The 27,629-nt window shown below is 38.1% G+C and overlaps 1 long non-coding RNA gene across 1 annotated transcript; it reads right to left on the bottom strand.

The window, feature by feature from the left end:
• Window positions 1–50: 50 nt before the first annotated feature.
• Window positions 51–24,149, bottom strand: LOC121031321 (uncharacterized). The gene is made up of 3 exons (XR_005790673.1): window positions 24,139–24,149; window positions 9,975–9,981; window positions 51–146 (listed from the first exon to the last, which is right to left on the bottom strand). It is a non-coding gene; the product is annotated as an uncharacterized LOC121031321 (long non-coding RNA).
• Between the last annotated feature and the right edge of the window lie 3,480 nt (window positions 24,150–27,629).

Genomic DNA, 27,629 nt, shown 5'->3' with positions numbered 1-27,629 from the left:
TCTATACTCATTTGACAAGTAATCCCGATCCTACCCCTGCTCCCCAGCCCCTGGCGACCACAATTCTACATTCTGTCTTTCTGATTTTGACTATTCTAAGCACCTCATATAAGTGGATTCAAAGAGCATTTGTCTTTTGTGACTGGCTCAGTTTTCCTGTAAAGCTTCACTCTTACAGGTTGAATTTTTCAAAGCAACATTTTAAAAGTTCAAGAATCAAACCTCTTTCCATACTGTAGACTTGTGACAAGTTCCTTTAAAAAAGTGGTATTGGTTGAGCAATGGCTTCAAAGGCCCAGGTTAACCCTGATGCAACACAAGCCAGGAACGTCTTTTGGATAATTCTTCTTCAGCACTGTCATTTCAGAAAAGGAAGTGTGAGATTCTGAATAATATTGTCTGCATGCACCCAGTTAGGTTGTAATGCCTCTCGCTAGCAGAACTCAGCAGAGCCGTTTGTGAACTCATTGGCAGTATTTCCCTTATTGTATCTTTCCTTTTGTATATAAAGAGATGGTTATGAGGACGTTACTAGGAGGTGAGTAAAATAGAGATACACATATTAGCCTGCTTTATCACTTTAAAGAAAGCATAAAAGCTCAGAAAATCATTGTGTGCACATTTTCTGCATTTCAAACCCGTAAGTTCGTCTCGTAACATTGATGAGGTGATATAAATTGTTTATGACCTAGTAAATGAAAGATGGCGTATAGTTAAGAAAACACGTTTAATAATTTTTCAAACTTACCTCATTAAAGAGAACCTCTTTTCCTTCTCACATAGTGTAAACTTCCAGAATTTTAGAGCTAGAGGGAACTTTAGATTGTCAAGTTTGTAGTGTATTTTAGGGCCTAACCGAATAACTTGAATCTCAAACTGTTTATCTTTATTTCTGGCATTTTGTGAACTCTATAAAGAAACGTTACTCCCGTCTATGTTACTTATCCTTATTTTCCTAGCGCATGGTAGCCGATCAGTGATTTGTGAGTCCGCAATCCCAAGTCAAAAATCTACAGCAGCCAGGGAGCTGATATCGTGAATAAACTGGCCAGGTGATATAGAGGTATGCTGGAGAGTGCATGCTCTCCTTAAAGGGGGGAAGGTCAGATTTCAGCAGCAGGTGATGGGGGGGTCACTAAATCAGTCCCAATGTGACGACCTCTTTTTCAAGACGAGTCAGAGCACTGGGTGTTGTATGTAATCGATGAATCACAGGAATCTACCCCCAAAACCAAGAGCACACTGTATACACTGTATGTTAGCCAGCTTGAAAACAAATTATATTAAAAAAAAAAAAGGAATAAATGCTTCTCAAATGTAAAAAAAAAAGAAGAAAGGAAGAAAGAAAGAAATCTAGGTTTTTAATGTGAAGTCCCTCAACTGAAATGGACAATTAAAGAAACAATTTGCAAACTCCATGTGGGATGAGCAAAATGTATCTTTAGGCCACTTGTTTTCAACTTCTGCTCTTGGCATTTATCCCCTGTAATGTGCAGTCTCTCTTGAAATTGTGGTCAGGTCCCTGATTACAGACTGACGACAGGCAGATGGTTTGTACCGAGTAAATTGACTATGGTGAACTTTCTCATGATGCTCTGGAAACCCCAGAGCTGTGAATGGAAATGAAAACATGGCAGCTTATACCCACTAGCCTAACCAACAGGCATATGAAACGGTTTCCCTTGCTTTGCTGTTGGTGTACAGGTTATATTTTCCAGCCTATCCAGTTGTAGGGGCAAAATAATACTCATTTTTTGGTCGTTAATATGAAAATCTGCAATGTATTGAGTTACATAGTTTCATATACACATAGTTTTTCTATACCTGCTCTGGACAAGGTACCATAACTCTGGATTCTAGAGATAGGAGGAAGACAGGCTTCCTCTCTCAATCCGTTTAAAATCTTCTGCGTGGCAAACATATCCCCTCATGGATTCCTCTCTTGGACGTACTTCTTTCTTACTCTAATCACTTACTGTCTGGCGTTTACATCATCATAACAGCCACTTGCATTTTTTGAGTAGATGTCGCCTCGAGCACTGTGCATTACTATCTCAGACATTCTTCATGACAACTCTAAGAAGTAAGGTGCCGGGGCACCTGGGTGGCTCAGTCGGTTAAGCATCAGACTTCGGGTCAGGATCTCACAGTTCTTGAGTTCAAGCTCTGCATGGGACTGTCAGTGCAAAGCTTGCTTCGGATTCTCTCCCCAGACTTAAATAATACCTGCAATAATGTGGGCACTTTGCACTAAAACTAATGGAAAGGATCATGACCTAATTGTTCTCAAAGAGAGATTTTAAGTTCCTACAGTTAAAAGCTCTAGAAAAACTGCTTGCCTAGAACTTAAAAAAATTCGTTACCTTGTTGATAGCAAATGATCAGAGGTCTAAGAAAAGAGGCGTGTCATACAGAACTCCTTACTGTTGGAGAAGAATTAAAAAACGTAATTCATATAAATGAAAATTTGGAAAGTGCTGAATAACAGCTGCACGGGAATTCTACTTCACGTCGCTGCCACTCGCTCTGAGTTCACCAGAGTGAGGCCCTGATACTGATGGATTGACAAACCACCGGATCATTCTATTGGCATTTTTAAAACTATAATTTTGTTTGATGTTAAGGGTTTTCATTATGTACGTGGACAGGGGACCCAATATGCTCGTCCCTAGATCAATAAATGGCACCATTGTTCTCCAAGCCTACAAATCAGATACCTACTTATATTCTGAACGCCTTTCTCTCCTTAACCACTCCTTTGCAATTTATTGGCAAATGTGTCAATCTTATCTTCCAAAAAAACTATTGAAGCACCTCATTTCTCTCTCCTACTACAACATACGTGTTCAGTGGATGTTCGCTATAATTCATCATCATTGCTGTTGCTTTTTTTCAGTCACCACATCAATCTAACCATTGCAATGACTTCCTCAACTTTTCTCGTACGAACTCATATCCCACCACTCAAATTATATTTTGCCTTATAACTGGATGCCCTTCTTAAAATGCACATCTGATGATGTTGTCTTCCTCTTTAAAACGCTCACATGATATCGGTGCCACACCATCTTTAATCTCACGCCACACTCTCTGCACCCAAGATGCACTGACTTACCTTTGGTTTTATTAATGAGCCCTCCTTCTTTACCACAGGGCTCTTGTACATGCCGATCTCTCGGACTGGAATGCTTAGCCCTTGTCTCTATTCCCCTTATTTACTCCTATGGATCCATTTTACATCACTTCCCTTGGAAACCTTGCTGAGAGATCCTGCACCAAACGCATTCCTCCCTACTATACTCTCTTAGTACCATTTAGTCTCCTGTTGAAATACTGATCGTTACTGTGATATCACGTGTATTTATGTGAGTCTTTGATTAATGTTTCCTTCTTTCTAAATTATAAGGTCCTTGAGGAGGGGGACTATTTACATTCAATATATATCCATTGCATCAATGAATAATGCTGCTTGAAAATATCAGATTTCATAACTAATAGAAAAACATTAGAGGGCAATATAATCATAGAAATGACTCAAAAGAGCACATTCTCTTCAATCCGAAGGCTTATGCTTATCAGACTCTATACCTTGCAAGTGCCGCTCTAATGTGTGTATTTTAGATAATGTTTGCATATTTAGGGCGTCCAGGAGAAATGGGGCATAACTGTGAAATATCCATAGGCAGAATTAACAATGTCTGTAGTGTCTGCTACTTAATTCTTCTTAATCCTGGGGAGAAAGTAGACTAACATTGTCCATTAAAAAAAAAAAAAGGTGAATTTGACTTATGTATCGCTAGGCAAATGGATGCATTATTCATATGTCCACAAGTTCATGTAAAGCGAAGAAAGCCTAATGAAGATTTATATCAGGATCTACTTCCTGACTTTAAAATTTATTATACCTTGGACTTATCATGCAAGGGGAGCGGTGGAAATCCCATCCTCTCAATTATTATGACTCCATGAACAACCGATTAGAAAGCCCTCTCGGGACCCATCTCTCATGGATCAGGTGGGGTGGCGGTCATGGATTTGATGACACAGTTGGTCATCTATCTTTCCAATTTTTGCAAAAGGGCATTCGAAGCAAACGTGGCCAATGGAAAAGCTTTAATCATCGCTGCGTGTTCTTGTTAAGTGAATACAGTAAGATACGGAAGGGGATTAGCATCCTATGTTAACCCTAGGCTGGATGAATACATGAATGGATGATGCAACTTAGTTTCATTCCTGGGAGTTATAATGACTACCAACTTCCAGAAAATAATTCCAAATTTTGATACTAGAGTAAATTCTTCTCACTTTCTCGTTGCACCTTTTTCTTTCTGACCCTGATTTCCTGTTGTATCTGCTTCTCTTTCTCTTTCATGCTCTCTCTCTCTCTCTCTCTCTCTCTCTCACAAAGTTTTCCATCCTGCTGAATCAAAGGTGAATATCAGTGGACTTTATGACATCAAAACTTTATTCTGACCGACGAAATCCATCTGGCTTTCTGTATTCTACTTCTAAAAACCTTTGACATAAGTTGTATTACTAAGAATTGCCACGTATGTTTTCCAATTTGGAAATCGGTGGAAAGGAGATAACTTTTAATTATCTTTGAACGGGGCAGCTTAACAGTTAAACCTGGTACTCAGAGGCTGTAATGCAGAAAATCCATTTTGGGTTTGTTTTTGAAAAGCCAGCCATCCATTCTCTGAGCCAGTATAAAACCTCTTTTATCTGAAAGTTTCTTTTCAACTTTAGTAATGTATGAAGACTGGGCTCTTCAGAGATAGACCACAAATGGAGTTTTAAAGGATCTAAGACATTTGTGTGAATATTTGTGATAATATTGTGCAACAGTTACCTGTAACAGCAATATAATTTGTCCTTTCTGAACATGGCAATCAGGATGCTTTCAGTTTCCTGTAAAATGATTGTTTTCAAGATTATTTTCTTAATTTGACACATAAAGCATATTTCAAATATGTCTCCTCACTAATAAATAATATAGTTAATACTTAAAATGTTTACATTTAAGATACATCATTTAATAATAAACATGAGCCTAATTTAAAGTCATAGATTTACCTAAAGTCACATGTTGAATAGTAAAACATCAGGTCTTTCCAATCTTAGAGATTGTCTTTCATGCCAAAGCCTCTTCTTAACCAGTTTAAAGAGGATGTTGCAATTTGACATTTAAGTTTGGAAAAATTATTTTTATTACCAGATTGTGGATAGCGTGGTTGAGACACTTTAGCGACTTTAAAATGATTTTATGAGGGGCGCCTGGGTGGCTCAGTCAAGCATCCGACTCTTGATTTCAGCTCGGGTCATGATCTCAAGGTTCGTGAGATCAAGCCCCGCATGGGGCTCTGCACCGACAGTGCTTGGGATTCTCTCTCTCCTTCTCTCCCTTGCTCTCTCAAAAGAAATAAATGTTTAAAACATTAAAAATAAAATAATTTATGAGCAGTTTAAGTGATGCCTAATTCTCTGAGTTTTGAACCTTCCTTCATATCCATTTGTTTTTATAAGAATTTCCTAAGAATGCTTGTCTGGGAGAGACCTCTAGCTTTGCTGTGAGAGAAGCCCAGTAGGACAGACTGCCGTGTCCACCACTAATGAGCCCTGAGAACTCACTGCTGGGATGTAGACCCCACTGAGTGACAAAAGTGAATGCTTCCCTTAAATATTCACTCGGGGCATAACCCACAGGAAGGACATCTCTAAGAGGAAGCCGTACTGATTTCTTTCTTTGGAAACATACTGTTTGGGGTTTTGTTTTCCTGAAGGTCCGTCAAGAGATGAAAAATCTATTGCCATAATTTCTTCTCAGATATACAGTCAGGTTTTTTTGTTTTTGGTTTTGTTTATATTGGCTAGGTCTTTGGGTGTGAAGCTTTCCCCTTTCATCCCTTGGTGTGACTGAATTAGAAACAAATGGGGCAGACACACCTACCTACAAGATCTAATTTTGTGATTTCAGATATCCTCAGAAGAAATGGCTTCTGCCTGGAACCTGTCTACAGTGTCATCTGCTTGTAATAGCCAAAGGTCTTTAACGGGTAATGAAGCCTTGCTCTCCACAGTTGGTAATAAAACAAAAATATCCAGTGAGAGAGGGCAGATACTGACTTGTATGCTCGTAAGAAGTACAGGGCTCGCATCAGATCCCTGGAACAAGTTCTGACTGGGCTTCAGGAAGGAGATGTCTCTTTTGGTGCTTTAGAGCACCATGGAATGAAACTTGATGTGATCGCATCGTCCCCAGGGAGAGGCCTCATGGGAAGGGCAAGGCACAGCCACCCCACTGCACAGCACACACTCGGCCAAATGAAACAGTACCTTCCTCCTCCAGCGTGGTTTGCTCTCCCTGACTCCTGCCTTTGCTTATGCCTTCCACTCAGGACCAGTTAAACGTTTACTCATCTTTCAAATTCCCCTCCTTCCTCAAAAGCTTTCCTCCCAGCTCTCCTTGAAAACGGACTTACTTTGTGGTTACATTTCTTAGGACACTTCAAATTTAAGATGTTTTACCATAGTTATTTCTTACTGTGATTGTTTTATTTTCCCTTGTTAGATTGTCATACCCTTGGGAAAAATATTGCGCCTCATTTGTTCATTTATTGTTCTAATCTGGTAGTTTGGCATACTGCACTCGACGTGTTCTCAAATTTTATTGAATTACATTGGATCTTCCTATGAAAGCAAACATATTAACTTTCCTGGATGCATTAAGGAATTTTAAGAAGTCTTTGATCATTATTAAGGTTCAATTGTACGTTGAAAGGAGGTGGTTTTGAATCCTGGTTTGATGATATATCAAAGCATGATACCTGAACAATCTGAGCAGACTTAACTAAAGATACATTGCAAATGTAGACGTCTTCCTAGATCCAATATATAATGTTTCCTTTTCAATTTTGAGGGAAATATTGGCAAAAGAAAGCCTGATTTATGCTTTATGATAGCTTCAAATATGTACCTAAAATTTCACTTGGAATCAGTTGAGATTTTGAATACTATATTTCTAATCCACAAATTAAATGCCTAATCAGTTCAACACTTAAGTGTCTTTGCAGAGGGCTCTGGACTTTTGCAGACGGTGCATTCTGGGGACCATGAATAATTTGCCAATTTTTATAATTTCCTATAAACTGCATGGTAATAAATCTAAATGCTATCAGCTAGTTTATTATTGAGAATGGATGTAACACAATGATATTGAACATGGCCACCGTTTACTTGTCTGGAATTATTCATTCATGGGCTAAGTGAACCACTCACACATCAACTTCGGACCCCATCAAAAATAGCACAGTATTATGGGCCATAGTCTTTTAGGATGATTAATTCGCAAATAAATGAAACAACAAATTTTAAATTCATGGATGCCAAAGGTTTACCATTTTAGCCTATACCGTGCACAGGGTATTGTGAAATGGGACCGCAGGTCATAGAAAGATGAGTAAAAAACAAACTTTCTCCTGAACACAAAGAGTGCAGGTTAAAACACAAAATGAGTAAGGTGCTCTGAGGAAAAATAGTTGCCTTTATCTGCACATACAGTGGAAGGCTTTATGGAAAAGAAAAAAATTTGTGTGGGTCATCTAGGATGAGCAGAGAATTAAAGTGTGTGTCAGTTTTCTAAGATGGAGGGAACAGCTGAGAATGAAAATCAGGTTTGGGAGCTTTTCTGACTCCTGTGGGAAGTTCTGATTGGAGCCCTGTCATTTGAAGTCAACCTACTTTGCTTTTTGCTTTTTTTTGTTTTGTTTTGTTTTGTTTTGTTTTGTTTTGTTTTGTTCTTTGTTTTGAGAGAGAATGAGCCAGGGGAGAGGGACGAAAAGAGAGAGGGAGAGAAAGAGAGAGAGCGAGCGAGCGAGCGAGCGAGAGAATCTTTCAGCACAGAGCCTGATTCGGGGCTCGATCTCACGACCCTGGGATCATGACCTGAGCAGAAATCAATAGGCAGATGCTCAACGGAGGGAAGCACTCAGCCACCCCTCAGTCACCCTACTTTGTAAGTCTCTCATCTTTTTTGAGCCCCGTGTTTCCAGAAGCCCTCTCAGAATTTGTTTAAACTCCCTGCTTAATCAGCGTAGTCATGAGGCAATGTCTTCTCAAGGCATTTCACTCCCAAATGCATATTTGCCGTTGCAAGATTGATGCCATTTTACTCTGAGACTCCCCTCGTCTTTCCTGACTGTCTTTAGAATTACTTAGCACTCCTTTTCATTGTGTAATACATTCCACTTCTTTATCAGTGGTTAACCTCAAGTTATTTATTTTGCAAGGGGGTTTTTAGCAAGTAATACCAATAAGAAAATAATAATACAAGTTTAAATAATAATTAACTTAAAAAAAAAAAAACAACACTTTTTTGAGCTCCAGGACCAGGAGAACTGTAAGGTGAACCCTGAGGCCAGGGTTGGGGGTAGGGGTTTGGGAGGTGAGAAACATATTGCGTCCAGGCTCTGGTCTTTCGAAAACAAAATAAAACAAAACAAAACCCACTTTATTGAGGTATGATTGACACATAGAAAGCTATATGTATTTAATGCATAACACTGGAAGAGTTTGGGGATGAGTATACATTGGTGAACCATTGTCACCATCAAGGCCATAAATATTTTCATCACCTCCCCAAGTTTTCTCCCATATCTATTTTTACTATATTGATTATTATTATTTTGTGATTAGAACACTTAACATAAGATCTACCCTCTTAGTCAATTTTAAGTATATAATACAGTATTGTATTTGTATAATGTAGAATTATATTTTTACATTATATTTTCATAAATATATATTTAGAATATATTAATTACATAAAATATGTATATAATTATATATAATGCATATTATATAATAATATTGTACATGTTTATATTGAATTGTTTTTTTTAATTTTTTTAATGTTTATTTATTTTTGACAGAGAGAGAGAGAGACAGAGCATGAGCTGGGGGAGGGGCAGAGAGAGAGGGAGACACAGAATCCGAAGTAGGCTCCAGGCTCTGAGCTGTCAGCACAGAGCCCGATGTGGGGCTCGAACTCACAGACCACGACATCATGACCTGATCTTAAGTCGGACTGAGCCACCCAGGCGCCCCTCTATTGAATTGTTTTGATCTTTTTCTTTTCAGTTTTAAGAGGGCTACATTTCACAAGGCCTTGAGTTATATATATATATATATATATATATATATATATACACACACACACATATATATGCATATATATGTATATATATATACACGTATGTATATATATGTGTGTGTGTGTGTGTATATATATATATATACTTTTTAAAAATGTTTATTTATTGTTGAGAGAGACAGAGTGCGAGTGGGGGAGGGGCAGAGAGACAGAGGGAGACACAGAATCCAAAGCAGGCTCCAGGCTCTGAGCTGCCAGCGCAGAGCCTGATGCGGGGCTCGAACTCACAAACTGTGACATCACGACCTGAGCCAAAGTCCGATGCTTAACCGACTGAGCCACCCAGGCACTCCAAAGTTATGTATATTTTAATTAGGAATAAAAGTTTAAGCCGAACCCCAAATGATTCTATTTTTGTCATTCATTTCTATAGAATCTACAAGAAGATAAATAAAGCAACAAGGAAAAACTTTTTAAAAACTTGTCAATACAATTTTGTTTAAAAAGGAAAAGTATATCAACCTCTGGTAAACCACTGTATAGCTTTGGAAAATCAAAAAATATAATTCCAATACGATGTCGTAACACCACACTCATTGAAAAATCGGATAAATTCAATTTTAACACTGATTCCAGTGACTCAAGTGTTTTCTCAGCTTTCTTGCCATCTTGATTTTGGATAATACAGAGGGTTTATTGAAAGGAACAGGGGGAGAGACATTAAAGGAGTAAGACCATTTTGAACATACGGATATGTCCCCGCCTCAACCACCCACCAGCAGACCTATATCCTTTCCTCCTCTGAAGGTTCCACTCAACATACTTTCTTTCTCAAGTCGGTTTGGACTTTGTGCACTGCCATGTTGCAGGAGCTGTGGCAACAAGACAAGGCTACAGGCTCTGGGGTGACGATTTCCTCCACAGAACAACCAAGAGACAAAGCGATAAATTCAGGTTGTAGTAGGAAGGAGTGCCTTCCTTACACCTGTGTTTATTTTCCGTTGATGGCTTACGGTTAAGGGCATGGGGGGCTCTTCACTGTAATTCCTACTCTGCCTGGCTCCAAATGGTCCCTGGCCCCAGCTGTAGGCGTGTGTATTGTGTCAGTAAGAATCCAGAAGGTTCTGAAGTGTGACCTGCCACTGAGTAAATGTAGCTTAGCTCGCTCTCGTGGAGCTGGGATCAGCATGGCATAAAGCTGTACTCAGCACGTTAGTCCGTTTATAGAGAATTAGGGTTATTTGTTATTTGTGGTTAGTCTACTTACGTCCAAACTCAAAACATTTTCTCTTTAAATTCTGGGTCTGTAATTACAAAGCAAACTTCAGCTAGATTTTTCTTCTAACAGTTTTTCTTCTTCTACTGGTTGTGAAAAATATTCAAATTCACTTTCTATTTTTCGTTTAGTTAATATGGGGGAAATACGTAACATTACATATTTGAGATATTTTACTTTTAAATAAAGAAAATCACTGAAGAACGTACAAAATTAGGGAACATCAGCAGGTCCTATTTTTTTAAACCATTTTATATAATATATGCCACCATTTAAAACTAAGAGAAAATTTCAGTGAATGCTAATAAAAATCGCTTGTACCTAAATTCTTTTTCTGGTTTACTTACAACAGAAGTAAAATCTCATATAGAAACCATATTGACATTTCAAAGCTTCCTCATCTGTGTTATTTACACTTTTTGGTTTATTGAGTTTTATTAAAACTAATCTTTTGATCTTTTGTTTAGCATCTTACAGTTATTGGGCTGAAAAATATGTAACCTTCACATTCCATAATTAGCTGTTACAAGATTTCGATACCCACTGGAGCAGAGTGTACTTCTGGAAAAGAGCTTTATTAAAATTTAATGAATGTTTTATAACTGCATTTCCAATTGGAAAAAGAAAGTTTTGCAGCCCCCAAACTTGGGAACATGTAAGCTAAGGTGTGATGATATTTATAAGGAAATAGAAGAATTACAATGAAAATACTGGAGGTTTTTGGAATATTTTCCATGTATGCATCTTGAAGCCATTACAAATATCAATTATAATTTCAATGAATCCTTGCCAGTGTTGTTGTTTTTTTTTTCCCAATCATGCCAAGTTGTGTCATTTAAAGAAGTCAGATAGAATCAAACTGCTTGTTTGTTGAATTAATAGAGGTAAAATTATAGGAATAATATGAAAAATGAACAATAATTTAAAATTATAATTTGTTTTTGAACTCACTTTGTTTTATAGGGAAAGAAAACATTTCTTTTAGAAATGCAATCAGAGAGCTGTGAGTGAACGTTAGAGACCGTTATGTCACCAAATGCATGAACATACTTGATCGTCTATGTGGTTAGTGGAGTTTCCAGATTTAGAAACAAACAAACAAACAAGATATACACATTTAAGTTTTAGAACAGTAACAGACTTTTTGTATTGTATGGTAGTTAATTTTATGTGTCAATGTGACCCGCTCCTGGAATGATCAGCTATCTGGTTAAACAGAATTTCTGGGTGTGTCTGTAAGGGTATTTCTGGGAGACACTGTAGGCATTTGAATTGACAGATTGAGTAAATGGATTGACCTCCCTAGGGTGGCAGAGCATCACCCAGTCTGCTGAGGGCCTGAACAGACTAAGAAGGTGGAGGAAGGGAGGAGTCCCACCCTCTGCTGGGTCCTGTGAGCTGGGACAGGGATCTTGCCTTTGGTGCTCTTGGTTCTTGGGCTGTCAGATCTAGACTGGGGTCTAGACCATCAGCTTTCTGGTTCTTGGGCTTTTGAACTATACCACCTGCTTTCCTGGTTTTCCAGTTTGCAGACAGCAGATGGTGGGATAGCTCAGCCTCCATAATTGTATGAGCCAGTTCTCAATAATAAATCTCCTTATATATCTATTATGTACCTAATAATAAATCTCTCTCTCTATCCTCCTGGTTCTGTTTCTTTGGAGACCCCCAACTAATACATATCGATCTTATGTCTCTAATTTTGCAGGTGATGTGCTAAAATTATTCCTTGTTTAGATGAAATTCATTTTTAACTCTGTATCTTGTAATTAATTTCACAACCTTAGGAAGAAATTTTAACATGCCTCCATCTAATTGACCCCCACCTGTCTTCCAGATTTTCGGGAGATGCACGATGAGGAAAGAAAGGTGAAAAGATAAACATTCGAGAATGGTCAATATCTATGACAGCACCCACTGAGTCTTAAGGAACCCATTCCCTACTCTCCATCTTCATCATTCCAAGCAGAAGCCAGAAATACTTCTCCCTCTTAGTGAGCTCATTAGAGATGATAGCAAGTAGCATAAAACAAAACAAACGAAACAAAAAAATCTTGCTTTTCAGGTGTCTCCTCTCTCCCTGTGCAGTGTAATCTTCAGAGAATTAACTGAAATTCTACCCTAAAATCACCATAAAATTCACTTTAACAGTGACATTGACTGAGTTAACCAGGAAAATTCTGTTCGTGTGGCAATACCCATTTCCAATCATAAGATTAAAAGCCAAGTCTTTGACAGATGTTAGGGAAGTTACATTATTTGGACTTAAATGATTTCATCCTAATTTCAGTTTCCAGCTGCTGGTTATAGAATCTTTACAAGATTTAGGCACCTCAGCTCATTATATCTCTGTACACCCACGATTTCTCCATGTATTATAAATGTTGCATTAATCAGAGGCACAAAGGAGAAAAAGTGGATGTCAATTCTGGGAAGGAGCGAGGTACTATGGGTCACTGTTAAATTTAACAACTCAATTTATTGGCAACTATTTTTAAAGCACTTTCTTAACTCCCTCCATTCTTTAAATTAATTTTTAACAGGCAGGCATGTTCTAACTCTCATACCTTTTTTTCCCCTCTGTAAAAGTAGTGTGTTTTTAAATTTTTTGTCACCCTTATCTCTTTGATGTTTATATTTAGCTGGTTGTATTAATGGATCAGGGCTCTGAAGATAACAGTTGTCAATCTTTCTTTCTTTTTTTTTTTTTTTTTTTAGATTATAAAAACTGTGAAAGAAAAAAATACTCCCACGTTGTTTAGTTTTTCCTATGTCTATGAAATATATTTTATCTTCTGCTATTAATCCAATTTGTTTTCTAGCCTTATGGGACCTGTCCATATGAATAATTTTGGTCATAGAAATCCCTTGGGCTTTTAGGAATCACATAGTTTTTGAATATGTGTTGGGCAATCAACTGAAAGCAAATCTGAACCCAGTGATATTTGTCATTGTTATTTCCTATATTAAAAGCATAACTCTTTATTATTAATAAGAATCTCCATGTATCATTTATATTGTCACAAGTTTTATTACTAGGGGTGCTTGGATGGCTCATTTGGTTAAGCGTCCAACTCTGGATTTTGACTTGGGTCATGATCTCATGGTTTGTGAGTTCAAGCCCCACGTCTGGCTCTGCACCAAAATAAATAAAATAAGCTAATAAGCTTTCTCTCTCAAAATAAATAAATAAACTTAAAATTATTCCTATATTTTTGATCATGGATCTATTTGGTCAAATGAAATGTTACAATGGAACCTAGACAAAGAATACCAATAAAAGTGGATCTCCTCTGAAGGAAGTGCCCTCACTTCTATAGTCCCTCTATGGGATTTGCTGGGAAGGCTTCAGGAACCCTCTGGAATTCCCCAAACCACACTCTGAAGCACAGTGCCCTCTACAAATATTATAGGAAACAAGAACATTTATGAAGCCACAATTACAGAAGGAAACAGAAGAAATGGGAGTTCGTTGGTTCACTTGGTCTATTTTCTAAATAATCTCTCCTGCATAACATCAAATTGACATTAGATATCTACAGACCAGGTAAAATGTTCCAAAGGTCCCCCACCTCACTCCAGACACACCTCTCTTCAGGTCATTACGTGATGTTATTACAACAGTTTCCATATCTGTCAATCACAGATTGTACACCAGGGATGTGTGTTCTGAAGCACCATATCTGGTCCCAAATGCCGTAGCATTTCTTCAGGTACTGGCTGGCATCGACCATCCTAAAACTGTTGAGGGAGACACCGAACATTTCAAGTGGCTAGGGTTCTACCTTCTCTAGAGATGAGGAGTACCACTGCCATACAAGTTCTGCACCAGGCTTCTTTGGTATCTTTCACTCCAACCTGAACTATACATTGAGAGTCAGAGGCAAGAACCTGATGGCCATTCAGTCTTTAGCTCTAATTCATGTTTTAGCCAAGTAGAAAGTTAAAGCATTTTCTTATGAAGTTATGAATTGCTCCCTACACTTGGTGTAGAGAACTTGGCGTTCTCTTCTGACCCAAGTTTCTCAAGGTCCTTCAGTAGTGTCTTCCCCACTCCTCCAAACCCAACAAACAACACAAAGTAACTCTGCTTCTTTTCTATCATGAAAAAAGTTAATTACCTCCATGAGTAATTTAATATGAAGCCCAGGCATCATTCTCTACAACTTTTCCCTTAACAAGATGTGCATTCTTTTTTCAATTATATTTCTAATGATATAGACTTCAAATTTGATTAAATCTCACATTTGTTCATGAATTTAGAACTATAAGCCTCTTTTACTTAAAACTATCTGATTGGGGTACCTAGGTGGCTCAGTTGGTTAAGTGGCTAACTCTTGATTTCGGCTCAGGTCATGGTCTCATGGTTTGTGGGTCCAAGCCCCACTTTGGGCTCTGTGTTGACAGTGTGGAGCTTCTTGGGATTCTCTCTCTTTCTATCTGCCCCTCTCCTGCTTGCGCACTCTCTCTCTCTTTCTCTCTCTCTCAAAATAAATAAATAAAAAAACAACTTAAAAAAACCTGTCTGATTGATTTTTGACAGCTCATGAGAATTTTCTTGACAAACAGCCCCACCTTATGGGTTCATTTTACTAACATCTTCTTGGTCTACTTAATTCACATGGAAACTTCAAACTCAGTTCTCCTGGACAATGTTTTTGACCTGCATTTTCCCATTTCAACACAGTCTGATTTGGACCCTCTGGTTTGTTCTCACAGAGCACCTGTGTTTTCTTTCTTTCTTTCTTTCTTTCTTTCTTTCTTTCTTTCTTTTTCTTTCTTCTTTTTTAATGTTTATTTATTTTTGAGAGGGGGGAGAGAGAGAGAATCTGAAGCAGGCTCTGGGCTCTGAGCTGTCAGCACTGAGTCTGACGGGGCTTGAATTCATGAGCTGTGAGATCATGACCTAAGCCAAAGTTGGATGCTTAACCAACTGAGCCACCCAGGTGCCCCACTTACTTTCTTAAACTGTAAGCCCTTGGAAGTCAAGGCCAATCCTACTTGAAATTTTATCCTCAGTGCTTAGCATAGGATATGCCACATAATAGGTATAAAAGAAAAAAGTCATATGTATAAAGTATCTGCTATATAGTATACTATGGGAGACACTAATGATTCAAAGATAAGGATTGATGTCTGCCACATAATGGAATGATAGTACATCTAAAAAATAATTATATATTTAATATGATTTTAAAGACAAATCAAATGTGATAGATTGATGGGGATGAAGGAAAGGAGATAGCATTTAACTCTGTCTGGTAGTATGAGGGAATACCACAAAGATGTGAAGTTAAGCTAAAACCTTGGGAGTAAAGTGTATCAAGAAGCAGGGTGCAGGGCACATTCTGGGCATTTGGGATATTTCCAGATTTCATCAAAACTCAGACACACCTTGTATTGTAAGCTACAAAATTGAAATCAAAACCCAATTTAAGAAATGTGTACTATGAAAGAATCTGCATGCATTGGTTATTTTTTGTAATTATAATTTTAATAGAATCTAACCTATTGTAATATCTCCAGATTAAACTGTATAATTAAGTGGCTGAATTAGATTTACTATTTTCAGTTGAAATCAGCTCTAAATTTGTGTTCACCAATGGAAGATTCAAGAAAAATTAAGGGTTATTCTAATTATAGGTTTAACTCAACGGATTTATAAGCATTATTTATCAACTCATAAATTTTTTAATTGTATATTATTTATTTATTTATTTTTTATTTTACAGAGAGAATGAGAGAGCACACATGGGGGGAGGGGCAGAGGGAGAGAGAGAATTTCAAGCAGTCTCCATGCTGATGGCAGAGCCTGATGCAGGACTCAATCCTACAACCCTGGAATCATGACCTGAGCCAAAATCAAGAGTTGGATGCTCAGTTAACTGAGCTGCCCAGGCACCGCAGCCAACTCATAAATTATTTTCAATATTTATGAATTCACTTACCAATTCTGAGATATTTTTAAAAATTTTGAGACACATTTATTGCTGAAATCAAGGCGTGTCTTTCAATCAATGGTATGTCATCGTTTAATTGGCAACCTCTTCCTTTTTTGGAGTTGTGGTTGATTCTCATCTTTACACTAGTTATGTCCTCTATATAAGTCACCACGAACATGGAATAGCACATACTGAACTGTTGTTCTTAAAGGAAACACAAGATTAGGTTCTTGTGAGCTACTGATCACCTTTTCATGAATAAATCAATACATAATCTTGTTTTATTTGTGTTTCTGTTTAAAGACACCTTATTTATTTATTTTTTTTTAATTTTTTTTTCAACATTTATTTATTTTTGCGACAGAGTGAGACAGAGCATGAACGGGGGAGGGGCAGAGAGAGAGGGAGACACAGAATCGGAAACAGGCTCCAGGCTCTGAGCCAACAGCCCAGAGCCTGACGCAGGGCTCGAACTCACGGACCGCGAGATCGTGACCTGGCTGAAGTCGGACGCTTAACCTACTGCGCCACCCAGGCACCCCAAAGACACCTTATTTAATATACATTGTTGACTCATTAACATTGAACTCATAGTCAACATCCAGGAACAAGCAGTCTGAATGAAGCTTATCCAATATACCCATTTTCTCCATAACACACAGATCAGTCTACTAGTTTAAAACACTAGCCAGCACTTTAGCACTGTGCTTGGGGGCCATTTTAAATAGAAAAAAAATCACTAATAAAAGCACAAAAATGCAAGAAAAAAATGTGGCACTAAATAGACCATAGAAAAGACACTTGTTTATAGTATGTCACCTTCTTTGACCTCTGCTGGGAATAAAATTAAAAATTTCTCTGCTCTGTACATTCATGTGCCTATGAATGACCCCAAATATGCCATAGACATTGATTTCCGAGTTACAAAGAAGCTTCAGCAAATAGGTAAATTTGAAAATAAGAAATATGTGAATAATATGGGTCAATATAAAATGACATATAATTTCTTACCAACAAAATATAAAATTATGTTTCTTATAATGAAAGCTATTAATAGGTTTTGTAAATAGATAGGCTTTGTAGTTAGATCAGGTAAAATAGTTAAAGAATAATTAAAATCTATTAAAATAAAAAACTAAAAGGTTGGAAAATGCTCCATTTTAAAAGCGTTTAAATGGGACCAAACATATTTGAAAACTTTTTAAAAATAATTGCTAACATCAGCTCACTCTACATATAGAATATGATTTACAAACTTCACTTAAAACCTTGATAAGGAACTAAGAATTCAAATAGGTGAATTTAATAAATCAAATATTAATTTTTAAAACAGAAAGAAACTTCTGAATAGTCTTTCCTATTTGTAAAAACCATTCTTAAATGCACTATAAATGATGAAAAACATTCTTGAAGGGAAATACAATAAGAATAAAGGCAAAGGGAAATGAAATAGCTTGACATATTTTAGAAACTAGGGTGCAGGGTGTATTTGGGGGAGGGATAGTAGATAAGGTTAGAGAGGGAGATGGAAGCCAGAGTAAGAAGGAAATTTTGTGCTAAGTACTTGGAATGTCTTGAAAAGCAATGGAAAAAGATTTATAGATTTAAAGCATATAAATCATAAGATCAGAAGTATATCTTATTAAAAAAATAAGATGATTCAAGTCTATGTGTGAAAAGAAGTAGCAGAGATAAAATAAATACCAGGTTTCTTTAATGTTCTGACCTGAGGATTTTGACTGATTGGACATTGACATTGAATGGGGGGTGGGGATAAAGGGTAGCGAATGGCTTGAATGAGACCATTTAGTAAGACAAAATAAAAAAAAAAAAAATAGAGGAATGGTTGTAAAGGAAGCTAATAAGAAAGATCCCTCCCTTCTCCAGTCCATCCTCATCTTGCCAAAAGTGACTGACATCAAATCATTCCTAATTTTCCTTTGAGCTCGGAGTAGGATATAGGGTGAAGTTCCAATCCAAAGAGGCTGCCAATCAGACTAAAGGACTAAAGGAAGTCTTCAGAAGTTTCCTATGGACTGGTCGCCTTTAGGAGGCGGGGGAAGCAGCTACATCAGGAACCAGATCAGATGGTCACTCCAGTAATCAGGATTGTAAAGAAACCGAGGAAACCAGAAGGAGGCATGACTTTCCCGCCAGCAGTGGACACACTATCATGTAAGCAGTTTACTCCCAGCCTGGCATGGCTGGGCAGTGGACAAAGGGTGTGTAGAATTGCGGTGAGAGGGTAGGTGGGAAGGAAATGCAGTGAAGGAGAACCTAATGGTATCTATGAACCTGACTGGGATTGGAATAATATTCTTGATTTGACTGAAAAATGATCACCGTATGACACTGAACTTATGGGAAAGCATATAGATTAAAATTTGTGCCATCATTGGAAATGGGAGAACAGAATTTAAAAAAAAGTTCAGGGAAAGAATAAGAAAAGGTCTATTTTTGAATTTCGGAGTTCTGTTGATTGTGGAAGAGTGAAACTATTAAAATGGTTAGTTTCAGAGGAAAAGACAAGATTTCATATAGGCACTATTGACCAAGGCGCTGTGCCCTACATGCGATAGATGTGATGATCCCAGAGAGAAATAACTGACTCACAGGCATAGATTCCCAGCTTTCTAGAATTTGCAGACTGTCTAAAATGATTACATTTTAGATAGAATGAGACATTGGAAGATTTTTTTTTTCTTTGGGGAAAGCTGCACTCGGACTCTCCAGAAGTGCGGGTGCGCAAAGCAATGATACCTGCCTCCCACCTGGGAGATCCTGGCTGCAAGATATTTGGGTTGGTAAGCGGCCTTGCTGGAAGCGTGAGGAAGAGCTATGTCTGTATTGGTACTGAACCGTTCTGCCAAAGTGTATAGAGGAAAGAGGATGCATGACCTTTTCCCTTGGACCAGAGATGAAACACACGAGGGATGTGAGTAACCCAGCGTTTCATCTTGGAATCTTTCAACTTCTTCCTGGAATAATTGCCTGGGAGTCCAGTGGAAGGAGTTTATATGGAGAAGAACTCTGAAACAAAACAAAACACACACAAAAACATGGTCTAGATGTGGAGGAAATGGAGGAGCATACGTTCCATGGGGTAAATATGGTGGCAGGAGGGATCCAGCATGGACTCCTCCAAGGAATCCAGGGTCATGTTCCTAAGAGAAAGAATGACCTCTGGGTGTTTGCTAGGTTCAAAGAATACAAAACCGTCTCACTAAAGCCCAGGGAAGAAATAATGAAGTCAAACAGTGCTAGGTTTACTAACGTAAGGGAAACCTTACACCATTAAGAACTGTGGGGTCAGTCAGTATAAGGGAACATAGGGCATTCTTGGGATAGAGTTTGGCTTGAATGGTTGACTTTGCCTTAAGAAAGTGAGGGGTTGTACTGGATTGGAAGTTATTAGTAAGCAAGAAGTAGTTTGGTGATGAGCCTCTTAGTAACTTATATAAAAGGGGTAAGAGTAATAAAGTGGGATAGAGCTGGCATTGGTAAAGAACCAATGGCCCCTGTATTAGCCAGAGAGGAGAAATGTTTGATCCTTTTTTTGTGGTTGTCTAGTGCCCTTGTTTGTGTCTCCTCTCTCATAGTCGAGAAGTAACCTTTTCTGATGTTGATATGAGGTGAAATTGTTTATGTAGGGTACCAAGTTAGTTTGACACGCTGGCTACCTGTGAGCTCTCAGCTATTAGGAGGATACTGTTGTTTCGTTTGTTTTGTTTCATTCTGATTTAGTTATAACAGTCAAATAAAAATGTGCTGCTCCTTCTTCCTCTTTTTATCACCACATTAGCCCACTAAGGAGAGGTCAGTTCTGATTTTAGACGTGGGTTGAGTGGCAAATGGGGGGAAAAGGTGAATGTGGCTGCAGGAGTCAGTGAGAATCCCTGCCCTGAAGGCAGGTGACAAATCTGTGGTTGGCAACATATGAACCGTTGCCTTTGGATGAAAATTGAAGTGGTTTATGTTTTTCACTGGATAGTCTACATCTTGATTTACCTTGCAACTTGGAGTGACCACAGAGTGTTATGTTAACCATGTATAACCAGAAAAATCATGACCTGCTTAAATTCCTATTCAGAAGCAGTGACACTTAGTCATGTGGAAATAACTAAAGCAAGTGGGAGACAAGAGAAAATTTTCACCGTGAAAACATCCCAACAGTCAGGAATGGCAATGCCCCAGGTACTTTGTTTTCTCTGGTTTCTCCTCTCCCGGTCTCACACTTCACCGGGCAGGCACGGGCCATGGGCATATAGGCTGCACAATGTCAAGGCATAGACTTCCAATCCAATATGGCTAAATCATGAGTCTTCGCAGAGTCTTGATTTTCCTCCCTCATTAAGTAAGTGGGCTTGATACCCATAGTACATAAGAGAAACTCCATATACAGTGAATGAAGGAAATTGTTCAAGCACAAAGAGGCAGTGTAATTAAATGGTCTTGTACAATCATCATATGTAGAGTCCAGCTAAAAGTCTTTGATATGACTTTTTTCTTGTTAATTATGTAAAATATTTCATAGGAAGTATTTCTTTTGCTGTACTTTGCAAAGTTGGGCTTATGGAAGTACACTTTAAATCATTAAAACCCATCCATGTTAAGCCCACAGCCCAATGCATTTTGACAAACATACACAGACATAACCTGTAACCCATCACCTCCGAAAATTCCCTCCTACCCCTTTGTAATAAATCCCCTCCCCCAACACCTGGCCCCTGACACCACTCATCTGATTTTTATCCCTGGAGTTTTGTCTTTTCTAGATGACATACAAAGGGAATCATTTGGTAGTTATCTTTTTTATGTCTGGTTTTTTTTTTTCACTGAAGATACTATTTTGAGATCCATTCTTGGCTTTCTGTATCTCAGTGGTTTTTCCTTATTTTGCTAGGTAGTTTTCCATTGTACTGTCATATCCCTTGGTGGCCACTGGGATTGTTTCTAGTTAAGGGCTGTTATGAATAGCTGTTATAAATACTCAGTTTTGTGTGGATGTATGTTTTAATTTCTTCTGAATGAATATGGAAGAATTGGTTTGCTAGGTAGATACTGGGTAAGTGTATAAGACACTGCCGAGTGTTTTTCCAGAATGAATATGTCGTTTTACTTTCCCAGCAATAATGCATGTGAGTTCTGGGTGGTACCTCAACTTTTTCTGCACTTAGTATTGTTATTGTTGGGGCGCCTGGGTGGATCAGTAGGTTAAGTGTCTGACTTTGGCTCAGGTCATGATCTTAGGGTTCATGGGTTCGAGGCTCATGTCAGTCTCTGTGCTGACAGCTCAGAGCCTGGAGCCTGCTTTGGACTCTGTGTCTCCCTGTCTCTCTCTGTCCCCCCCCACCCCCACTCACACTCTGTCTCTCTCTCAAAAATAAACATTAAAAAATATCATTGCTATTTCTATCTTTTAGCCATCTTATTTTTGTTTTAATTTGTGGTATTAATTCAAATTTCCCTGATAATTATTGATATTAAGCATATTTTCATACACTATTTTTTTACTATTTTTTTCATAAAATGTTTTTTTACCCATTTTTTAAATTTGGTTTTGTGTCCTCTCATTACTGAGATGTAGGTGTTCCTTATATATCATAAATGCATATGGCAAATATTTTCAATGAGTACACGGTGTGTCTTTACATTTTTGTAAGCATGTCTCTTAAAAATAGAAGTTTTTAATATTAAGGGAGTATCATTTATAAATATTTAAAAATATATGTGCTTCTTGTATGTGAGAAAATTTTTGTCTAACTCAAATTTACAAAGATTTTCTCCTTTGGATTTCTCTACATTTAAATCTAGATCACTTCAAACTAAGTTTTATGTATGGTGTTTATTGTTTTCTTTCTTCTGATGTTTTGTGTTTAATTTGCTCTTATTCTCAGAAGCATAATTCACTGATCGGAGATATTTCTTTCTTCCCAATGTAAGTGTTTAATGCTATACATTTCCATCTAAACACTGCTTTTAGCTGTATTCCGCCAACGTTAATGTGGTATGTTTTAATTTCTGTTGAATTAAATATGATTTCTAATTACTTGGTGCTGGAGTGATGGTAGGATGGGTAGGGATTTTTATTCTCTTGTCCCAGCCTCAGTATTAGGAAGATCCTATGAATCTGAGCCTCAAAGCCAGGGCTTTCTTAGCATTTTTGATTCTGTCTTGTTGCGGACAATGGTCTCCCATTCTCAAATTCAAGTTTTGAAATCCTTGCCTCCGTTACCTCAGAATCTGACCTTATTTGGAAGTAGAGTCATTGCAGGTATATTTAATTAAGATGGGGTCTTAGGGTGGGCCCTCATTCCATGTAACTTAATGTCCTTATAGGAAGAGAACCCTTGGACACAGACATACACGCAGGGAGAACACCATATGATGATAAAGGCAGAACTCAAGGTCATGTTTCTACAAGCCAAGTAACACTAAAGATTGCCAGCAAACCACTGAAGCCCAGGGAGAGACATCGAGGAGATTCTTCCATCATGGCCCTAGGAGGAAGCCCACCCAGCTGACTCCTTGATCTTGGGCTTCTAGCCTCTTGAACTTTGAGACAATCCATTTCTCTTGTTTCGGCCACTCAGTTTGTAGTATTTTGTTATGGGAGCCCTAGCAAGCAGGCGGATTCTGCAAGAGTATCTGTGTGGGGTCTGGGGTGGGGGAGAGTTTCCTCCCTTTCTCCAGTGACGACAAGCTTCTGCTCGGTATTGGGGCCAGACACTAGACCCAAGAGGTTTAACTTCCTCTTTTCCAGAAGCAAATGGGATTGCTTCTATGCTTCTTCTCTCAGAAGCAGCTGGGTTTTGCCTGGGTATCTGTTTGCCTGGCCTGAGTGTTTCCTGCATTCTCACCAAACCAACAGCTTGAGAAGTGGGATTTTTTTATGAAAGAAGAGTCCTGGGATGGGGGAGGCAGGTTTGTGTCCTTTTGCCAGCACCTGGTTTCGTCAGCATGCCTGCACCACTGAAGGGAATGCTCCAGTCTCCTGCCCTGTCTCACATCCCTCAATCTTTTTTGGTGAGCGGTAGGTGCAGTTTGTGAAAAACAGCTCCTGAGGGCTTTCTTACTTCCTTTGCCTGAGGGCTTCGTTCTTAACTGATTTGCTAGCCTAGGCTCCACCTTTAGGAACTGGTTAACATTTAGCTGATTGCTTTTGTCTCTGATTCTCTGGCCCCCTGCTTCTCCCTCTCTGGTTCCATCAAAGGTGAAAGCTTTTGTGTGTCCCCACTCCTCAGAGAAACTTGACCCTTTGGAATTCAGTTCACTTTGTTGATTTTCAAATTCACCTTTCACTGGGCTCAAGAAAAGGAATAGCTTGGTAAATTATCTGGCTTTTTCCTCATGTTGGGGCTGTGATGGTAGTGTGCGTGTGTGTGTGTGTGTGTGTGTGTGTGTGTGTGTTTCTACCTACCAGCTAGAAACAGAACAAAGACTTTCTTTTCTATTGTAGTTGGGTTTCTCTTCACTGTTGCTTGGGAATCTGTTATGCAATTTATGCGAAGTTAATGATTCTGATGGGGTGATTGTCATTCATGCAGACTGTTCTGCAAGCTACAATAAGGCTCATAGGGACATGAGGTTCTGGCCCAGGTGGATTTTCCATCTTAGTGGTGCTTACAAGAGAGTGACGTATTCCCTTTTTTTTTTCCTCCAACAAACAGAAAATATCCATTGACATGTCAAGTCTCAAAACGGGACATGCTTCTTATTAATTTTGATTAAGAGAGAGAAGACTTTTACTGGTGGAATTTCTACTTAACTACTTAACATAAAGCTCTTCCCATGTTTTGGAGCCAAATGGTTACTGTTAGATTTGGATTTCAAATGCTGAAGTCCGTGAGTTGGGGTGATGGATCGGACTGCTCCCGGCTAGGGAACTCGAACGAAGCTCCAGAAGCTAAGGCAATTTGACCAGATATACACAAACACACACACTGGAGGATACACCTGAGAGGGGTGTCAAGGATTTTCACATCAGCACAGTGACGGCCTTCCCACAGTTAAGGCATTGGAAGGTACATTTGAATTTTAGAAACATGTTCAAGTTTCAACAATGTATATAATACTGTTATGTAATTTAAAGCTCCATGAAATATGAACATTTTTGAAAACTTGCTATAGGACAGGTACTACCTGAAAGTATTAAAACAGGACTGGCCCGCAGCGGATTTACAGAGTCAGAGGGATTATTCTGGTAAGTACGGAGAGAAAGGCAGAGGGAAATGTTTGCAAAAATCTTGAGTAGGAAGATCACAGTTGCGTCCAGAAACAATATGTAGTTTTGAATGAGATGAAGTTGACATGAAGGGAAAGAGTGACCAGAAATGTGGACAAAGCATTAAACATGAAACTTGCCTCATGAAACCCTTATATCCTGATACAATTTTATAGGCAATGGAGTCATAAACAGATTTTTTTTTAAAGGAGGGATATGAACATATTGCAGACCTGAAAGATCACTGGGGCGGTGTTATGAGGGAGATAACCAGAGCCAAGACTGGTGACAGGAAAAGCATGTGGACGGCCAATATATAAGACAGGAGAAAAACAAGGAGAATTTGAAGGAAAGAGTCTAGGCAGAAGTTCAAAGATTCAGGATATTTGAACAAAGTATATGTAACAGTAGTTGGCGACTGATTTGATACACAGGAGAAAAAGAAGTGAGTGTAATTTCTAGTTATCTCTCTGGGGCAACTGGGTGAACAGTGGTGCCATTAATCAAAACCGGAACCTGTAAAGGGAGAGAAGGTGTGGTCAGCACTCCATGAAGAGCACCAGGAAAGAGCGGTGTTAAAGAAGGTTCCCGAGAAAGGAAGTGAGTGGTCCTCAGCATTAGGTATTGCAAAAAGGAAGCAAAAATAAAAGCCGAGGCATGCACAGAGACAGATGCTGGGGAGGGTTGTGGTCCTCTCTGAAGTTTTTCTGAATGCATCCTCTTTGTTTTTAATACAACTGAATACAATGGCTCTCTTCCAGGACCTTCCAGTTTGCCAGTGTCCCTTCTGTCTCAGGGCCTTTGCACCGGAGTTTTTCTCTTCCTAGAAGGCTCTCACCCTAACTGCTTTTTTGCCTACCTCTTTATCAGCCCTTGGTTCTCAGGTTTTTTGAGAGCTAGATTCTAATCCGGGAAAGATCTTCCTGCCATATGCCCTCAAGATATATCATACTTCTTTATATGGCACTTTTCACGAGAATTATGAAATAATTATTTGCGAAGTTTAAACGTCTCAGGTTTTTTTTCCCTGCGTGACTGTAGGTCAAAGGGAATAAGGATTTTACATTCTTTGTTCAACTGTGCATTTCCAGCATCTGGCAGACTGCCTGCAACATAATAAGTGTTGAAACATAATTGAGTTTATTTATTTGATTCATTAATAAAATTTATATGCTGCTTACTATATGCCAAGCATTATTTTAAGCACTTTATAAATATTAACTCACTTAATTACTAAATGGGGAATATAGTAAGCAAGGATGAGAACGGAAAATTATAGACCAACTGCCAAGAACTTCTTTCCGAGGATGCTGTTCAGAATGATGAGGGAAAATGGGACTTCAGAGATAAGATAGCTCAGTAGAAGGGGACATATCTTAGAAACTGAATGCCTGGGAGCAAATGTCACCTCTGACCATTAATAATTATGTGAGTTGGTCAATCATTTCATCTTTCTGATCACTTAATCATATCCTTTTCCTTATCTATATTATGGGGATGATAACAGTATTCACGTCATGGGTTATTACGGGTATTCAATGATTTCATGCATGTCAAGCACTCAGAGCCATGTTTAGCATGGAGTAGACCTTGTAAGTCTTGCTATTATATTTCGTATATTCTAACATTTCCCCTTTGTCTCCTTTCCCACCACTTTCCTTATTTTCCATATCCGTCATGGAAACAGGCCATGGGCATTTGGCCATCAGAAACAGCCTACAAATTAATTGTACCTCTGAGCCTCTCTCCACTCCAATGTGTCATTTATCTCGTAGTGACCTGAGTGGGTTTCAAACCCTTAGGTTTATATCAGTTCACTTGATGCTCTTCTGATCGAAATTATACTGCTCCTGCTTATAAGCAGAATGTAATTACTTCATCTGGCTTTTGAACATGACTGTAGGCTACCCCATTAAAAATTACATGACCCTTTCAATGACCATATTCACTTTTTTTTTTGAAACATCAGCAATGAAGAACAGTTTAGAGTAAGTCTCCTCAGTGTACAACTATCTCTGTGGCCTATTTTATAAGGTGAAATCTATCATTTGTTTCAGTTCAAGTTATTGCTGTATCATATTATGGAAGCCCAGAAAAGTGGCTTTACAAAGAAATTTAATTAATTGTTTAAATCATTTACAATAGAACGTCAAGAAAATATACATGATAACATAATTTGGGTGGGCAAAGTTTTTATATGCATAATAAAAAAGACAAAAATTTTATGGAACATTTTGATATGTTTGATAAAATAAATTCAAAATATATATTAAAATAAAAACAAAAAGAGGAATGACAAGACATATTTTAGTTAGGTGTCAAAAGTTATTCTACTTATAGGAGGAACACATAAAAACCAAGCAAAAGATTAACAACCTAATAAAAAATAGATATATACAAGAACAGGCAATTAACACATACGAAAGAAGTCAAATGACCAATAAAGTCAGACATATTCTACTGCCAAGTCACGTAAAATAATTATGGCCTCCTTTTGTGTGTGTGTGTTATAAATATTGAAAAAATGATTTCTAGAAGCATCTTGAATGCTTATAAATAAGAAAGTTAAACAAGTTGTTTACATCCATATCATGAAATACTTTATAGCATAAAAAAATTAAAATACTATTCAAGAATCTGAAAATGATTAAAAACATTAGGTAGATCTATATATTGATAGATAGGCAACAAATATTACTGAGTGAAAAGAAAACTTCTGAATAAGAGGTACCATGTTTACCTTTGGTAAAAGAAGCACACACACACACACACACACACACACACACACACACACATACACAATGCATGCAGACATATGTAATAGTATATATGTATTGTATATTTGTGCATGTATGCCCACATACATGCACACATCCATACATAGATACATACACAAATTCGTGTGTCTGTAAAAATAAATATACGCATGCATTTACACGCAAAATTCCTGGGCAAATGCCTAAGAAATTTTTAACAGAGGTTGCAGACTAAGGATATGACATGGGTGGAAGTCTAAGTTCACATTAAAAAAAAAAT

This window comes from Herpailurus yagouaroundi, unplaced genomic scaffold (assembly GCF_014898765.1).
Source record: "Herpailurus yagouaroundi ecotype Mexico unplaced genomic scaffold, PumYag 141, whole genome shotgun sequence".
Taxonomy (NCBI): domain Eukaryota; kingdom Metazoa; phylum Chordata; class Mammalia; order Carnivora; family Felidae; genus Herpailurus; species Herpailurus yagouaroundi.
Note: the sequence above shows the minus strand (reverse complement) of the source record. Positions and strands in the feature narration are given on the sequence as shown.